General features: G+C 41.4%; 1 long non-coding RNA gene across 3 annotated transcripts in view; it reads left to right on the top strand.

Moving 5' to 3' along the window:
• The window catches only part of LOC109143724, a 50,597-nt gene extending 35,146 nt beyond the window's left edge, over window positions 1–15,451 (top strand). For 2 of the 3 annotated variants that reach the window (XR_005604306.1, XR_005604307.1), the window contains 2 exons: window positions 2,833–2,923; window positions 13,368–15,451. This is a non-coding gene — a long non-coding RNA (uncharacterized LOC109143724). The remainder of the gene's footprint in view (window positions 1–2,832; window positions 2,924–13,367) is intronic. The other variant, XR_005604308.1, reaches the window with a different exon arrangement.
• Window positions 15,452–19,429: the final 3,978 nt, after the last annotated feature.

Here is a 19,429-nt window from a genome sequence, read left to right as displayed (position 1 = left end):
GGCAGCTTGTGTGGCCACTGAGGCTGGAGGATATGCAGAGAGGGCAACTTTTTGATGGAGGAATGTTCCACTGGCTGAGTGGAGATATTTGAAGTCCACATAACTCAGCAACTGGGCTCTGGAGGGGAAGCTGTACGAGAAATGGCTGGGGGCACTTGGTCTGTTCAGCCCAGAGAAGAGGAGACTGAAGTCAGACCTCACTGTGGTCTTCAACATCCTCGTGAGGGGAAGAGGAGGGGCAGGCACTGATCTCTTCGCTCTGGTGACCAGTGACAAGACCTGAGGGAATGGCCTGAAGTCAGAGGAGGTTTAGGTTGGATATGAGGAAGAAGTTTTTCACCCAGAGGGTGGCTGGGCACTGGAACAGGCTCTCCAGGAATGGTCACAGCACCAGGATGACAGAGCTCCAGAAGCACTCGGACACACTCTGAGTGTGTGACAATCCATGGTGTGATTCTTAGGGGTTCTATGGTTCCGTCCTGTGCAGCGCCAGGAGATGGACTCAGTGGTCTTTGTGGGTCCTTTCCCATTCCAGGTATTCTGTGATTCAATGCAAGGCAGAGCTCAGGCTGCAGGAAGGGCCTGGATGTTTCTCCTGGGGCAGGGACAGGCAGCAGACCTGCCTGCAAAAGCTGTGCCCAGGTGGGGACACACCTTGCTTGACCCACATGGGGTACTCAGTCCACTGGCTTCTTCCACTCTTTTGACAGAATTCACTCAGTCTAAGACACAAACCTGCTGAAGGTTTTCAAAGTAACCAGCAGCTCTCAGAAAAACATGAAAAGGCAGAAATTCTGCAATTAAACAACTTTTAATGAACTACAGAGGTGTTTTAGTGGGTTTAATTAATTGGTACCTAAATGGATTTATTGATTGGCATTTAAAATTAGGAAGTGAATAGATAATCTAGAGTGTCCTCTCCCCGTTTCATCACTTAGTAATGAGGAGAAACTTCAAAAACATCTGTTATTTACTCACATATCAGCACAAAACAAATATCTGAGAACTTCATACATCTGCTCCCAGTTTCCCTTTCACAGTCTGAGTGCTTTGTCCATGCTAAATGTGAATTATTTTGAGAATTTTCATATTGATAAGAGATGCTGCATCATTTGGTGCTTGATAATTGAAAACAAATTTCCTAACGTGGCCAGCAATTGACATCTACTAGCCAGACAATTCCTGAAGGAGGTGATCTTTGTTATGTTAGCAGGAGAACCTGTTTTGGTTTGTTGTTCTCCTGCTCCTTTTATCCCCTACAACAGCCTATTCTCAGTCTCTGATGAGTGTGCAGCTCAGTAGAGATTTTCTGAAATAATTGGGGGGTTATTATTTGGGGGAAAATACTGAAGTAACTTGCAACTGTAAATGTGTGCAACTGTATCTAGAAAAGAAGTAAAACCGGGAATCAATCACAAAGTCTGCACTGCTGCCATTCAGTGACTATGTTGATTCAAAGTTCAATTAAAAATGAAAAAAAAAAGGGCATGGGGACACAGGACTGGCAATTAGTCCAGGATTTGGGGTATTTTAGGATGACAATGAACACATTATTTGTGTGTTGTTCTGTCATATTTAACCAACCTACTGTCTTTTGGTGCTCTGGGAAGAGAGAGTTTGGGACTCAAAGTGATGAAGCAGTTTCCCTATGGAATAATTTATGGGAAGACTGAGAGGTCTCTGCTTTACTCCAAAACATTTTAGCAAGACCCAGGCACTGGGGTGATCAAATCAGGTCTCCAGAAGAACATCTAATACCTGAGAAGGGACTGTCATGAATATCCTATTTATAACATGGTATTTTGTACTTCCTCTAAATGGGACTGTACTGTATGTGCAAATTGCTCAGTGCCTGGAGGCCAGAGAAATTATCACCAAAACTTCTGCTTGCTAAAGGGATGGAAATTACCTTATTTGCTTTCCAAGGTTCTAGGAACCTGAGACAGAACTCTGAAATACATAAGGACATAAGATATTGGCTTCATCAGCTTCTGATCTGCCCTGTGCTAATGCCTAAATACATCACAGAATGACCAATCCTAGATCAACATTCCTGGCAATGCCCTTATGTAGAAATAAAATCTCAGCACTGCTGTATTTTCTGCGTCCAGACAGAAGGAAAGCAGATTTTGCTCAATAGTTAACACCACCATTGATCTAAAAGTGGGTCTGCTATCTCATTGCAATTCAGGTGCTCTTCATCCTTCTGACACAGTCTTTGTTCTCTTGGATATTACTGTGTCCCATGAGCTATTTGCAAACCCCACAATGATAAGCAGTAATGAGAGGAAAGAATGGAATCAGCATTGTTGGGTCTGCCTAGTAACGAGCCAGGAGACATTTTGAATGTAAGCCATGTTCTTAAATTTGCAAACTGCATAAAAAAAAAAGAAGGGGGGGAAAGCAGGAAGAAACTAGACCAGACAGATCAAGATCAAATTCCCCAACATCTGAAGTTTTTCTCATGCCAGTGGGTTTTATACAGAGACTAATTAAGTTGTCTGAAAAAGAGACACCAAAGACTATATGGCAGCAAAATCTGGCAGTAGCTGTACTTCTCTTCATGTTAATTCTCTGAGCTTGAAAAATCTGGTTTCTGTTTCAATGCTTTCAAAGACATTTTTTTTTTATTTACCATATTTCACTGATAATTATTTCATGCAGTAACTTCTATACAAGTGGTTGCTGGTTGATTATGCTCCAGATGTCTATTAACGTTGATGAATGTATTTTGGTACTAACATTCTGTAGAATGTAAAACAGTTGCAAAAGGACAGATGGCCTCTTGTAATTACTATTTCTGTTATTTATTTATATTTCTCTTTTGTCTAGAACTCCAAAGAGATGAGAAGATTGCTCTGTGAGGTGCATTTTCTTCCCAGTGAAAGAGATGATTCCTGGACAAGGAAAAGCAACTTGATAGGTAAGAAGGAGAGAAAATATTTATTTTCTACTATTGTACAGATAAGATGCTGAAGAATAAACATGGGAAGACCTTGGCTACATTTCTGCTAGCAAACTAAACATCACCAGAGATTTTCTCCTAAATCTGAGATGAATGTGCTTTTTCGTGTCCTGTGTGAGCTGGCATGGGTAAGGTGCAGGAACAACCACAAACCATGGATAAATGCAAAGAATAAATTTATTTTCATTACCTTGTCAAACAGGGGACCCCTAAAGCAGTACCTGGGCAGAGGCACACAAGCAAGGATGCAGGCACCATGGATTTTGATCCATGCTGGAAGACCAACAAACCTGCTGTTTTCACCTGTGTTTCAGGCTTCCACACAGGTGTAATTTATCACTGGGCTTTGTTTTTTCCACAGCAGGGCAGGAATCACAACATAGGGTGCCTCTAAGCCTGTCAGAAGCCTGTGTTATTTGAACACAGATGTTCTATTTGTCCAACAGACAAGGCCAAACAACAATTAGTATAATATGTGTGGGTTTTGACCCCTCGACTGAAAGTCCCTTGAGTATGTTTGCAATCTTTCTCACCCAACTTCCATTATTTCCCCACATGTGCCAACTCTTAAACACTCTTAAACTCCAAAAAAGATGTCTGAATTAAAGTGTCTGGCTCAAGCTGACTTTCAGATTGTGCCCAAAAATTGTCTGAGAGAACCTTAGCTGGCTCTGTAAAAAACCAGTTTCAACAACTAGTTTAATAATTTAAAATAGAGAAGTCAGAATTGTAGTGCCCCTGTGTTATCTGATTTGTGCATGGAGCCGTAGTACCATTTTAACGCAAGATCAAATTGACACAACATTAACACCTGCAATGTAATTGTCCACTTACATGTTCTTAGTCTAGTGGAAATACCGTGAAAATCCTTATCCCACCATCTAAGGGGTCTAAGTTAGATCTTTCCTGCTTTGGCAGAAGGACTAATGAAACCAGAACTTCACCTTCTGTTTAGAGTTAGCAACAGCACTGAAACCAGTATTTTGTGTGCTTCTGAGGAAAATGAGATGATCCCAGATATAAATTTGGGAAGGCAAGTTGGGCATGCAAACTTCATTAAAGAAATATTTTTTAAAAGATACATTTGGGAAAATAAATGGCTTCTATTTAGACACTGCAACTGGACCAATTATCTGACCTCCTTTCTGCAACAGCTGCATCCAAAATGTTTTAAGAAGTAATTTTTAGTGTTTTGACAAAAAGACAATCTTTTGGCTTTTCTTGGAACTTGGATTAGTAATGGAGAGAACATCTCCAAGGATGGAGACTCCAGATTCTCTGCAGGTACCTGTGATAAAGTTCTGACCACTCTCACGGTAAAAAATAATTTCCTTATATTGGGGTTGAATTCTGCATGTTGCAGATTGGATCCACAGCTTCTCCTGTTGTCACTGCACACTTCTCTGAAAAGTCTCTTGGTCTTCTCTGTATCCTCCAGCCAGAGAGAATCAGACAGCAAAAAATCCCCCCAGAATCTCTCTTTTCTTCACACAAACTCAGTTTCTTCTCTTTCTTCTTTTACAACTGGTACTGCTGCTCCCCATCCAGGTTGAGGGCTCATCTACACTGACTGCATCCAGTGAGTCCCCCTCCACTGGACTCAGACCACGTCTGTCGTTCACTGGAGAGCTCAGGACAGGGTTCACCAGCTGGGTGTAACAAAGGCTGACCAGAAGAGAAGGATCAATATAATGAGGCATGATGGCTGAATTCTGGCTAATGCAGCCCAGGAGGGTGCTGCCTTCTTTATTACAAGGACACATTGCTGGTCTCTGGTGAGCCTGTGGTCCAGCAGGACCCTCAGTTGCTCTTCTCCAAAGCTGCTTCTCAGAAGTCCCAGCCCCCATCTGGTGCTGGGGTTATTTTGTCTCAGGGTAAGGACTTTGCTTTTGCCTTTGCTGAACTTCATGAAGCTCCTATCAGCCATATCTCCAGCCTGGCAAGGTCTTCTTGAATAGCAAACATCTTCTGCAAACATGCTGAGAGAGAACTCTGGCACATCATCCAATCATTAATAAAGTTGTTAAGCAGTTAGCTACTGACCCCAGTATGGATCCCTAGGGGATGTCACCAGGAACCAGCCACCAGCTGGACTTAGCACTTCCAATCACTTGTTGTTTAACATTTTTCCTTCTCTAGTTATGTCAAATCTATTCTGAATAAGGAAAAAGTAAAAAGGAAGAATTCATTTTGTGATAGTAACGTAACATATATGAATAAAATAATCAAAAATATGTCCATAGCAATTAGTGGCCAGCTCTGGACTGTAGAAGAAAATTGATATTAATAATGTTTATGTTGGGTTCTGTTTCCAGTGCCTCTGCTGCTAAAAAAGCCTTGGATTTATTACACATTGGGTATTTTTTCACTTATAATGATAAAATGTTTTGAATAAACCAATTAACTAATATTATTGACAATACCAATATATTAGAGCTGTTGTCATACCTATTACTAGTGTACAACTATTCTTTAACTATTTCTATAAATTCAGTCTCCTCAGACTAAACTGAGTTAGTAAAGTAAGCCAAATAATCTACTAGGATGGTCCATTTCTGTCTGTGAATTCCTCTGGAGTTTGATTTCAGTTAGAAAAGAGTTTCAGTGTATGTGAATTCAGCATCAGGATTTCAGAGCAGTTCTGTAAATACAATGAGCAGCAATGTTTCTCAACTTTAAATTTGCTTATGCTGAGCCAGAACATTGTTGGATTTTTTTGATTTTTTTTTTTCATTTCCCATTATTATCCCTATTTGAATGGTATGGGGAGACCACAAGAGAAAGGCACCCTGCTGAGTTATTGCATAACCTTAAGAAAATGATCTGTCCTTGCCTGGACAGAAGAGGGCTGATAACAAAAGCCCTTCCCGGGAAATATTCAGACACATTCCTAAATATATCATAAGGGTGAACATTTGCCATCCATAAAGTTAACTACATCCATAAATCATTTATAGTTCCTAGGCTCTAAGGGGTGGGTGTGCATTCTCTCCACCACCTTAAAAGCTCTGTTTGTGGTACAAATTATGACCTAATTATAAACACAGTATAAAGCTCTGGTGCAAACATGTCTGTTTTCCTCCAGCAGAGCAGCTGAAAGCAGCCAGGAGCAGTAGCAGTGATGCTGCTGGTAGCAGATCTCTTGTTAAGACACCATCCCCTGATCATGCTTGATGTCATTCCAATTATATCTGACTCCTATCACTTCTTTGGGCCAGCACCAGAAACCTGCAGCAACAACCAAATATGTCACTAACATGAGCCAAAATTCATTTTATCAAACTGTGCATTGTCCCATGACATCTTTCCCTACTTTTTGCTATTTGCTGCCTCTGAGTTAAGACATTAGAGGATGTCTTTTGGAATGGAACATCTGATAACAGGAATTTGCAAGGCAAGAATGGAGCAGTATCAGCCACGTAGCACCTGCTGCATGTGTGAGCTCCTTTTAAGTGAACTCCATTGCAGATCCCAAAGGGCACTTTCCTGCCTGTCTTGCCTCTTACCATTTTTCCTCTCCTCTCCTTCTCCAGTGCTCTCTCACTTCTGTTTCATGCCACATTTATTAGATTTCTTTTAGAAGCACTCGCTCCTCAGGTGGAGAAATGTAGTCACTGTTCCCTCCACTATTAATTTTAATTCATCTTTAATGCTTACACAATTCCTCCCTTGAATGGTTTAGCCTAAATGTCTATTTTCCTTTGCATCAAAGACTGACCTTAAATCCATTCCCATACTTAATAACCCTCTTTCCTTTTATTTTGGCTTTATAATGAATGTACTTGCTGGAAAATGAAGACAACAGACCTCTAAAAGTTGCTGTCTTCCTCTCAGTCTCTCAGACTGGCTCTCTTCACACAGGTTGACATTTAAAATCTATGCCTACATGTTGTATGCACACACAAACAGACAAACATATATTTCTGAAACACAGCAGTGAAAATGCTGCCTGAACACAGCAGTGTTAGAAACCCACCACATCTTAGGCCTGACCTAGTGAGCCAGAAGTAACCAATTCTTTCTGATTTCAGTGGGGTTTTTTAACACAAACACACTTGATGGCTTGATTGTTTTTAGGATTAGTCTTTCTTGGTTAACTTTAATTCAAGTTATTGGAAATTCCATGATGTTATGGAAAGCTTTGGGGTCCACCATGGGAAAACATTTGTGAATTGAAATAAGATGATAATTCAGCATTATGTACAAGGCAACCCTGTTGCTTAGACACACTAGAGGAGTGCTTGTACCAGAAGAAGGAGAAAAATTGCAGAGGGAAATTCCATGTGGGAGGCTGGAAGAGTATCAAGACAGCATTAGACTGCAGTCTATCTCCTTTAAACTGTGGACCTGTAAAGGCTACTTTCTGTATATCCTTAATTGCTGAATTTGACTGAAGATAATAAAAGCATATGCTTGCCCCCGTGTGGAAATAAAGACTCTTTCAGGTATACCAGTCTCAGGAATCAAACACTGAAGAGTCTGTCATCACCTGCAAGTGAATTTCAGAAAGACCATGTCCATCTTTGAAGGATTAATCTGTCTGTAGTTGATACGTTTGGAGTTCACCCACCCCTATGGGGACAGTAAACATTGTGCCCACTTTTCACAGCCTGCACTGCAAATAAATTAGTTTACCCACTTGTTTCTTTGCCACCACACCAGGGAATTACATTTTCCTATTAACCAGTGTGGGGGGGTTACATCTGCTGGAGCTACCTAGCCAGCATATTACACAACACTGATATAAATGTTTTACTTCAGAAATTAGTGCCAGTAGAATTCTGCACAATGTTTAGAACAGGCAATGGAAGGGAAGGGCAGTTAAATAAGGTGCTTAAGTCATTAAATGTTTCCATTATAAATATTTATCTTTGGAAACTAAACACGCTGCTATTCCCTGAAAGTCATCAGCTATTAATTGTATAATCTGTGATCATAAACACACTTCTGTTGTTTCCTATGTATTTTGGACTCCAAAGGCTGAGAACAGTTGAAAAGCAGTCAAAATTTATTTCCAAGCAACTTGTTCACTAGACAGATTTCCTTAATAGCTTTTTCCTTGGAAGGATTTGAAATTGCACCATATCATACGTCGAAGCAACCATCTCAGAGATGGATTTGAAACATTGAAGATGAAGGGGGCTCCAATAAGTCTTCACAAACTCATGGATAGGTGATCTTGCTGTATAAATTTCCTAAGTAACCACATATGAGCATAAAAATGCCTATTCCAAGCAACGGTGAATGTCCATTTTTAGAAGCATGCTGTCACCAACAGCAACTGCAAGCAAATACATACTGTGTAAGAGTATAACAAAAAGCTAAGTAAATTATATTTTTCCCTCGTGGTCTGCCAGCCACTTCAAGGGCTCTCCAGCAGCACCTCTGTTCCATATGGGCTATGACAATATGGGCATCCTTAATACAAATAAATGTGAATTATTTGTTCAGTGGGGAAGCTGATTGTTTTCACTCTATTTTATGGTCTTTCCATCCCTCAGTCTTTCTTTGCATGACAGTACCATTGGCCCCCAGCTACACCAGGCCAAATGATGTCTCTCAAGCCACAGGAATCCCATGATAGAGGACTCATGCCCTGGACCATGTAGTAACAGGTGACTAAGTCATGGAAGTGAACTCTTGTATGCAACAGAACACCATGAGTGCCTTACCAGGCATCTTACAGCATGTGATGAATGTTCTTTATAACCTTCTACAATCAGTGCTCTGCCATGGCAGTCTCCTGGATGCCAGGTAAAACTGGTGGTGGGATATTTACTTACATTTAAACAACAATAACTGTCATATACACATTCCAAATGTGACTGCCGAGTTGGATGATCAGATGGAGAGGATAAAATCAGTTGCATCATCTAGCGGAAAATTAAGGGCAGGATTAGAAAATGGTTGGATGAATAAAATACTGAAAGGACTTGGATTTTCTCTGGTTGGTTGGCCTCCCTCTTGCAAAGTATAATTGTGATTGTAGTGATAATTGGGATTATGATACTTGCTTATGTTGTGTAAAAACTGTGACTGTAAATGCAACACAAGGAACAAATGTGATGTCTGTAAAGAAGCAAAGTGAGGCTTATGAAGGCTTGAGACAAAAACCTCAAAGGGGGGAAACATTGCCAGAGGAAGAACTATTTGCCCACCTGGTGGAAAATACAATGCTTATTCTGTAGGATCATGTTAAACATTAAACAGAAGAAGGAACAAGAAACTGCACTTGGTTAACCAAGTGTCTCACAAAACAATGAACCAGACTAGTTATGCCAACACAGCCCAATATTTAGGAAGTGACACCAAGTTCATGGAGAACTTTGGGGTTGATGACCACCAAGGACCATGGGAGGGACCCCAGTATAAAAGAACGCACAGGCCAAGGGAAGGGAAAATATGTTCATGACTTTTGGGAAATGATTATTGTAGGCATGTTTCTTCTGGGAAAACTTATGAATATGCAAGTAAAATACAGTGTTGCAACAGGAGCTTTTTCTGTAGTTGGCATGTACAATAGGTGGAGATATCCCCAGGCTATACTATAGAATTCCTGCTCCTTAATGCAACGTTGGTGTTGAGGGGTTTATTCTGCCAGTTTCAGTAACACCTTAATGCCACATCTGCACATCTTTTAAATATCTCTAGGGATGGTGACTTAACCACTTCCCTTCACAACCTCTTCCAATGCTTGAAAACCCCTTTGGTGAAGAAATTTTTCCTAATATCCAACCTAAACTTCCTCTGGCACAATGGGAAACCATTTCCTCTTATCCAATTTCTTCTTTTTTGAGAAGAGACTGACCCCCAACTCGTTACATCCTCCTTTCAGTAGAGAGTGAGCCTCCTTTTCTCCAGCCTAAACACCCCCAGCTACCTTTAGCTGCTCCTCATCAGACTTGTGCTCCAGAGCCCTCACCAACTTTGTTGCTCTTCTTTGGATGGGATGACCACAGGCATCGAACAGGGAGTGAAACAACCACTCTCTGCTTTAGGTTTGAGAGGCACAAGTACAGTCAGGGGTAGGTGCAAAACAATGGAGAGAGCTTGAAGTGAGGGCCAAAACCTCAATCTTAAGCTCAGCACAAGCTTGGCAGGTCTGTGGAGGGAGAGGAGAGAAAGCCAGTTGCTAGATTGATGCATTTTCTTTACAGTAATGGGATCCCAATGTCCCTTCAATTGTATCCATAGCCAGTTTACTTTCCTAACATCCAGGAATTTCAGGGGGCATTTTTATCTTTAGATGACCTCTCAGCTGCTAAAGAATCATGTAGCCTACAAGTTAATTAGTCACATCTCAGCAGTGCAATTCTGTATAGAGCAGTCAAGTCCAGCAAAGCTTTGTAAGTTCACAGCACATGGAATCCTGACACTTCCCTCTCCTATGCTTCTCTTTATCAAATGCATCTACTCCCCTCCCTGAAACAACTGCCATATTAATTAATATTTTACTTGGAACTGATTTCTTTGTGAAGGTGACAATGTCTGTGTGTCTCTTTCTTTGTCTGCTTATCGGAGAATTGCAATGTCAGTGGAACACTGCTGAACGCTGGAACACAAGTTCTATTTGGAAAAAAAACCCAACAGACAGATTTCCATATTTACAGAAACACTTTTTCTGATCATTTTGTTTAAAAAGTTTCATCCTTTACATTTATTTATTTTAAAAATAGCAGTCAGCTTGTAATTAAAAGGGTTTTTGTAAACAAACACCAAAACATTGCATTTCCAAAGCCTCTAAAATAATTTTTGATGTCTTGAAGTTTTTTCTCTTGATTTTTGAAACAAAATTTCATCAAAATCAATGGGGCTTGGTGGACAATATTGAAAGTATTGACTAAAGTTCCTGGAAAATATCAATGACCAAGTACAATCACACTCAGTATCTTGGAAGGAGCAACTGACTATAGAAATTTGTGTGCAGCATTCCTAAAAAAAACAAACCCCAAATCTGTTGCTGCCTGCTGTTAAGATCTGGCAAGTAGCTTTGCAGATTGCAAAGGTTCCTGCAGTTTTCAGTTCCTCTGTTCTGTGCTGCACAGCTCTTTACTTAGCACTAAATTTGCCTATAATGATCACGCTTGTGTCTAATTACTATTCATGTGCACTCTCTGTGCTTTGTCATCACTCCTAAGGATTGAATAACATCTCTTAGGATAAGGAGTAAAGTAGAAGGAATGAAATTGTTCTGTCATTTGGAGGTATGCCATGGCTCACATGAATGTCACTTGGTGCTGCCAGAAAATCTGGAAGTTGAACCTTATCCCCACTCTCTCTCCACTGAATTGATTTCTCACAAGTCTTGCTCTTGAGTTTTTCATCTCTGGGTTTTGAAATCATTAGAATAATTTTGACATTGTTTCCATGACAAGATCAGTAAAGGTCTTGCTCTTAAAGCCTGGTTGGGGCTGTGAAGGTTGTCTGTGTGTAGCCTACATGCTGAGTTTCTACTCAGTGTTAAAAGATCATCACATCAGTCAGCTGAAATCTCATATTCCCATATGGAAGGGCACCCAGTGTTACTGGAAACTGCTACTCCAACTAAAGGAAAGAGACCTGTTCTGTGCTGAAATTCCAGCTAAAAATATATGTGGTGCTAACAGCTGCCCTGGTTGCAAAAGGAGTACATATTTGTGCTTCATTGAGGTTGAAATCACTCCCTCAGATGATCATGAAATATTATTACAGATGTGGTTTACTGGTGAGTTTGGCAGTGCTGAGCTAAAGGTTGGGCTCAATGGGCTTAGAGGTCTTTTTCAACCTTAATGATTCCATGATTCTAAGTACTGAAAGATTAGTTTTCATTAGATAAGCACTTTGACATTTCAGAATTTTTGATCTTGCTCAAAATATTAGGAAATTTCTCTTAAAAAATTACTTTGAAAAACAAGCATATGGGATCCACAATGACATTTCTGATTTTTTTTTTTTTTTTTTTTTTAATTTTTATTGGTTTTGGTTTTGTTTCTGGCAACCTTTATGAAAAAGGCCAATTTTGCAAATTCTTATGTGGCAACTTCCTGCATTTGAGAAGTGGGAGTTTTTTCTTTCCTTTTCTAGCTGGCAGGCCATGCTGGTTTTCCAGCACAGCTAGTACTGAAAGACTGGTAGGTGCAAACACCATTTGGCTCCTCCCCAGAAATATCTCATCAGGGAGAGTGAATAATCCTCTCGCACTGCCTGCAGAGGGAACTAAGATGCCACCTTGGAGTGCACAGCTAATTTTTGGACATCCAAAACTCAGAGTGATGGATGTCACTCAGGGAAACCAAAGGAATTGGAATACTTTTATGTATTAGAAGTATTAACTTAACTTAGACAAAGAGCTGCAGTATTAAATCCATGCTATGTTTTCCCCATCAAAACTAGATTAAAAATGCCTAAGTGATCTGGAAGGTGAGGTCAGAAACAAAGAGGTTGCAGGTGAGGAAAGTAGTATCAGGAATCAAAAGGATTCTCATATTTTATTGTAAGGAGGAAAGAAACATGTCAGGATAAAACTCTGACATATCTCAGAGATTTCAGTTGTTACAAGAGAAAGATAAATCTATCTTTTCATCTCCTGAAAGGAGTTTGCTTGTTTCCATCTTTCCTTTCAGGAAAAAAAAAAAAAAAAAAAAAAAAAGAAGGCAAATCTTTTTCAGTCTGACATCAGATTTGATCTCTGAGTAAATGGGTTTTGGAGTTCCTTATCAAAATATTCTGGGAAACTATCATACAAATGCAGTATATATTACAAATGTCAGAATACCATTTGTGAGCAGAAACGAACAGCATGGGAACAGAAAGGGAATATCTGTGCGGTGTTTTTAAATTAGGATGCCAATACTCTGATTTCTAAAATTCAATCAAAGCATGAGTGTTGGAGATAAAGGAAATGCTGCACCTCATAAGTAAATGTTTTGTACAACCAGCAGCTTTACAAAGAGGTTCATGGGGTGCTGGGGTTTTTTTAAATCTTAAATTTTATGTCAAAATTAAAGCAAATACCCTGAATTCTCACCAATATGTGTGAACTAAGTTCCAGTCCTCCTAACTTTAACAACTGACTGTCACTTGAGAACTTAATTCACAACTGTGAGGGCTGTGAGCCCTCGGCACTCCCTTGGAGGAGAGAACCCTGAGCCCCAAAACACTCGCGCTGGAGATAAGCAACCCTCCTCTGGGTCATGGTGACAAAAAGAGCCACTCCTAACACGCCTTGCTTCTTTATGGTAATAGCCTGTACCCCGTTGGCTAATTGGTTTCTACCCCACCCCTGCCTTCCCCATATAACCTCTGTCCCAACCCCTGATGACAGCAGGGTGTTCTTGTCCCTGCCTTTCCTTCACAGGGGCTACTGGACAATGAAGGACCTCTGTGGAACTGCCATACAAGGCTCTTGTCTCTCTGTCCCCAGGTTCTGCCCGGGTGGTTTCACAAAGAGCTGGATCACAAGAGCTGATATCACTTGTAGCAGAGAAGTTGCTACACTTGCTGAAATCACCTGTCTCCCAGGGAAGTTGCTAAAGCCCCTGGAAAAACCATTCCCAGGCAGGATGCTTTTTCTAGGAAGGTCGCAACACACCGGGTTGTCCACCGGACCCCTGAAAGTGATACACAATGGTAATTCAAAAATCATTCTGCACCTCTGAAGTATTCTGATAATTTTTTTAATTAGGATATAAAAACAGCGTTTTCACTGCAGGCCAAGTATTCAAATGTAGATGGCCAGAAGAGGCCTCAGGAGTGATTAAATCCAGGGATCTTAATTAATCTGACTTGTTCATTGCCAGATATCTAGAGCAGAAAATCCAGCTTTATGTTGATTGTCGTGGTCTTCAGCCTGAGGTAGCCCCAGTCCATAAGAAATTAAAGACAGACAAACAAACAAAAAAATAGTTAATTCCACGCTGTAAGACAATTCTGTCCATCCACAGAAAACAGCAGATCCATTCCAGATTTCAAGACTGAAAATTATTTCAAACCACTGCAAAGGATGGGTAACTACTGAAACAATCAGTGAAAAGAAATAAAAGCAGCTTTACAACATATTCAAAAGATTTGGTTTGAGTTTGACTTTCCTGTAATGCAAATGAAAAATCTGAATTAGTCATTTTGAAATGAAGCAATAAACATTTTTTCACTCTAAAACTGCCAGCCTAGGGCAGGATGGTTTGATGTTGCCATGCCTATTTTACTAAGTGAAATCCAATAGAAAGCAGATTTGTTTAATGACTTTTATTTTCTTAATGCCATTTAGTTCCCCTGAGGTTTCTGTAAGTTCTTCTGTACTGCAGACTCTGTTCAAAGTAGAAGAAATTCTGGATTGAAGATCTTCTGGAAAGAGATTTTATCAACTGACCCACATCACTGTCAATGTGCACAGAATGATTTTATTCAAGAGAGCAATGGACTGAGTCAAAACTACGGCATTGGAGCAGGATCATTAGCTTATGGCTTATCTGAATTCTGTCTAAGAGGTCCATCTAATACAACCGCTGCAGAATAAAGGGGAAAAAAAATCCCCATTCTTCAGTAAAATCAGCTAAGAAAGATACACACGTGTATAACAATGGGGCTGCAATCCTCAAAGCGACGCCAGCTTGTTTGTTTTCCTCTTTATGGAAGAGGAATGCTGTTTACAGTGCTGTGTGCTCCAGCAGAAATCCCAGCACACACAAGAGCTTTATCTTTATTGGCCTCTGCTGCTGCAGCCGTCTCTGTGGGTTTCTTTTTGTCCTTATCAGTGTTAATGGCAAAGATCATTGCAAAGCACAACAGAAAGAGAAAATATTGTCATACATCACATGGCACAGTGTAAGTCTCAAATTGGTTGGTGCTACTAACCATAGCCAGAATTAATACTATGTTACACAGGAAAGAATCAGAAAAATACTGCAAATATAATCAGTTAAACTGGGTTGCAGTTCAAGTACCCAGCTGAAAAATGCTTGAACAGAAATAACGTCACAATTAATACAGATAGCCACACAAGTAATAATGTTATGTATTCAGATGGTTTCTGCTAGTTGAACCTCATGTAGCTCTATGTACTGTGTGACTTTCAGAGTAGCAGGTTAAACTGGATGTGGGGTTATGCCATTGGGAAACACACACTTTTACCCTTTTTTTGACAGTGTTTTTTTCACTGTACATTGTCATCCAAAAATATAAAGTAATGCATTTAATAGCATCCTTTACAAATATAATTTTGCAGCTTTATCTGAATCAGTTGACAATTCCTTTTACCAAAATTAAAAAAAAAAAAAAATTCTGAAAGCTTTCAGTAGCCCTTCCAGGATTTTTTTTGTACCAAAAAACAGTTCAACTTGCTATTAATGCTATTCATTACTGGTGCATATGTAGTAATTAAAACATTTGATTTACTTTTACATTATTTCACCTTCAGAATGTTATTTATGAATAATTGCCTGTCATTTTACTGTGATATAACACAATGAGACCTAAGATCCCATTAATATTAAAAATATATTTAAATCACATAGCTGTTGCCATGAAAGAAAAAGAACACTGCTTGCTTTCCAAATTATTTTGAACCCAAATTTGGTAAAATAATACAAATCTTGAAACTTTTGAAGGAATGTTGAAAAAAACCAGTGATGTTAATACTTTCTCTTCAATATAAATTAATTTCTTCCGATCCAAAATATATAATACTGGTTTATCTGGGCTATTGTTCAAATACTTCTTATTCCAAATACATTTACCAGGAGGTAACTGTAGTTTTCATTGGGATTTGGGAGGAATAAAGCTGCATGGAAGTGTTATATCTCACACATACCCAAATTCCTTTCAGAAGTATTTTATTTTTCTTCACAGTGCTGCTGCATATTTGGATTAAGAAATAGTTCTGTGTCATAATTGAAACTCGTAGAGGGTTTTGATGGAAAGTCTATATCTATGCACTACACCCGACTCCGGGTTTGGTGCTCGGCAGGCTTTGATTGCTGGATGTGACATCCCTGCTGTCACTCCCGGTGGTTCAATGCTGTCAGCTTGTGCCCCATCCCCCGCTGACATTCCCGCTGCATAAGCAGCCCACAATTACCGAAGTGAAAGGCTGTCTTTGCCTCCAGAAGAATGCAGCCCTGCCCTGGGGCGTGCAAAATGAAGGGGTTGCAATCACCAGCCTGGGAGAAGCCGTTCCTGAACAGCCCCTTTTGATGGAAGTTCGGGTCTGACTTTCAGAGCCGTACTCAATGTGCTAACACACATAATTGATGCCTTTTCATCCTCCTTTGTTCAAGTCTCCAGTCAGCTTAATTAAGATCTTGTGAGGCAGTAATGAAGTAAACATTTCCACGAATATCTGCATTAGCTGGGTGGCAGATGCCTGCAATTAAAATACTGTAGCTATATTAGAGCACATATATTCCATGTTGCTTTCAGATCTGCTCAAAACTTCCCAAAAGAGTGTTTGTGAGTTTTTCCAAAAAACTGATGGAAAAATACCAGCCTGACCCCTGAACCAGGACCTGCACAAATACCAAGGGACTTCAATGCGACATGGACTAGACCCTTACAGAACTTGGGCTCACCTTTGATTTTCTTTTTGTGAAAAGAGCTTTGACTATGGTGACGTATGTTAGACAAATTGTATAAAGTCATTTGGGTGTTACAGTGCGGATACTGCAAAACGATGTATCAGACAACGAGGCCCATGGAAAAGAAATATATATGGACTGATTCTTGCTAGATGTTTCAGAGAGATGTTTATTTCTCCAGCTGCATGGCCGGGATCTGCTGAGGAACTGCAGCAATCCCAAGACCCGAGGGTCCTTGCCCGCGCAGGGGAACAAAAAACAACCAAGGGGGAGCAAGGCTGAGCAGGGGCAGGGAAACCCCGTGCCTCCCCCCCAGGGCCCCTCTCCCAGGACCACATGGCAGGGGGAGGGACCCCAACATTTCACCCGTTTATTTTTAACAAAAAGAGATTTAAAACTTAACATTGAAAACAACTGGATAAACATAACAAGAACAGTTTCAAGACAAAACAAGCTACCCTCCTGAGTCTGTAAATGTCCAAACAGATTCTCTGGAACATCTTAAGGCTGACAGAAGGGAGACAGAACTCTCTGAGCTTGCTTTGTGGGGAAACTGAGGCAGGAGAGGGTTTAATTTCTTCCCTCCCCCTTTTCATCCCCCCCTTGGCATCGGAGAGGAATTGTAGGGAAAGGGAATTGTATAGGGAAGCCATGGGGTGAAAAACGGATTAGGAATAAACTGGGGATGGGGTAAACTTAGGAAAGGGTTCATATTGGGTATAGGGTAAAAGGAGAAAGTAGGCTGTGGGTAGGGAAGTTGCTGGGATGGATATTGTTTATAATTTTGTGCATAACGGCTGCCTTTGACTGGAATACCTCCAGGCCCAGTAACATTTGCTGCTTGTAAACCCTTCCTTCCTTGCACCATATCAAATTGTACAACTTCCCCATCTCCTACACTTTGCAGGTAATTTTTAGGGTTATTCCTTTTAATGGCAGTTCTATGGATGAATAAATCTTCCCCTGTATCATCTCGTGTTATAAATGCATAGTTGTTTTTGACATTGTACCATTTCACAGTTCCTGTAACTTTCGTGGCTATAACTTGTCCTATCACGTGCTTGCATGTTCGTCATGGCTGCTGGTCCCGTGTGGCCGCTGCCTCGCCGACTCCAATGTCTGAGCCGGGCCCCCACGTTGCGGCTGCTCCGCGCTCTCCGACCGGCGCTGCTCCGGTGCGTGTCTGGGCTCTGCGCGGCCCCGCGTTGCCATCGCCGCAGGCCCCGCGCCCTGCGAGCGGTTCTGCTCTGCCAGCTCCACGCTGCTTTGTGAGAGGCTCCATTACGGCTCGGCGCTGCGCTGCGCGGCTTCTCGTGTCGCTGTGGAAACCGCCGCTTCTCGCTCTACAGGGCTCTCCGAGCCGTGTGCTCAGAGTGGGTTTCCACGCTGGCCCTCGGTTCCTGGCTGCTCGTGGGGGCCGCCTCTCTGCTGCACGTGGCTCACGACACCCGTGGCACCTGCAGCATCGCTCCCTCACTCGCGATTGAGTGGCCGGGGACCCCGAGACAGGGATGGGGTCCGCGATAAGGCGCGCGCTCCCGAGGGGGCCGGCCACTTCCAGCACAGGCACCTCCGCTGGCACGGCTGCAGTCACACACTCCTGGGATGGCTGCCGCACGGTCTCGGCCATGGGATTACGGCCATCCTCTGCTTTTGGGGTAATGGGACCATACAAATGCTCCTCAAGAGCTTTGCTGATTATAAGGGATGCATGGAGAGCTTCTATCACCAGTGCATGTTTTGTTTGATCTCTTATCTCATCCCAGATCTCGTGCCAAAAACACCCGTGATTAATTCCAGTAATTCCAGGAGGATTAATATCAAAAAGTAAGTCTTGAGAAATAGAAAAGAAATTTTTGAAAAGCCAGTTAAAAAAATGTTCTAGATCTCCAGGAACAAATATTTTCCTGTTTTGTTGTTCAAAGATTCTTTTAACTTCTAGATACATTTTCTTCTGTGGTTCAGAGAGCCACATTTCCCACGATTCTTCGATAGTCCAGAGGGAATATCCAAACCAAGGCGAGAAGAGAGAGAGATCTAGAGTGGTTTTTACTCACGAATTTTCTGTCCTTAGGGATCGGTGTCTTGCCAGCATTCCTGCACCATTTATTACAGTGTGGATACTGCAACATGATGTATCAAAAAACGAGGCCCATGGAAAATAAATATATATGGACCGATTCTTGCTAGATGTTTCAGAGATGTTTATTTCTCCAGCCGCATGGCCGGGGATCTGCCGAGGAACTGTTACAGTCATGGGAGCAGAGGGTCCTTGCCCGCGCAGGGAACACAAACCAACCAATGGGAACGAGGCTGAGCAGGGGCAGGGATACCCCGTGTCTGTGCCCTCAGGGCCCCTCTCCCAGGACCACATGGCAGGGGGAGGGCCCCAACATTTGGGCGTTCATTTTAGTTGTTGAACTTTAGTCAGGGTCAGATTTAAGAGGGATAGAGTGAAAAGGATGGGTGAAAAAAGACAAGACACTCAGTGGAAGAAGGGACATGGTACCTCAGCTCCTTTCCCAGAACAGTCACTGGCATGACTTACGAGGTTTGAGAGTTCATAATATACACACATCTGACCATGCCTTTGAATTCAGGACAAGAGGATGGGTCTAGATATCATCTGTGGCATGGAATATCCTAATTTTCATTAAAAGGTGCTTGACTGCTCTACTTAAAGGCTCTTGAACTGAATGCTTTATCTCAAACTACCACCCCTCACAGCCAAGTAGGTACTTCCAGACTTGCAATTGCTCTGAAATACACAGACTGTGTGCTTATGGGGGACAAAACAGCTCTCGTTTGGCATCTACACTACACCTAGGCTAGAGGTATCTCCAAATAAAGTACTCATCTCCCTGTGCCAGAGAGCAGCAGGCTGTGACCTCATTAGCTTTGGCCATTAGAAGGT

Source organism: Corvus cornix, chromosome 3 (genome assembly GCF_000738735.6).
Source record: "Corvus cornix cornix isolate S_Up_H32 chromosome 3, ASM73873v5, whole genome shotgun sequence".
Taxonomy (NCBI): domain Eukaryota; kingdom Metazoa; phylum Chordata; class Aves; order Passeriformes; family Corvidae; genus Corvus; species Corvus cornix.
Note: the sequence above shows the minus strand (reverse complement) of the source record. Positions and strands in the feature narration are given on the sequence as shown.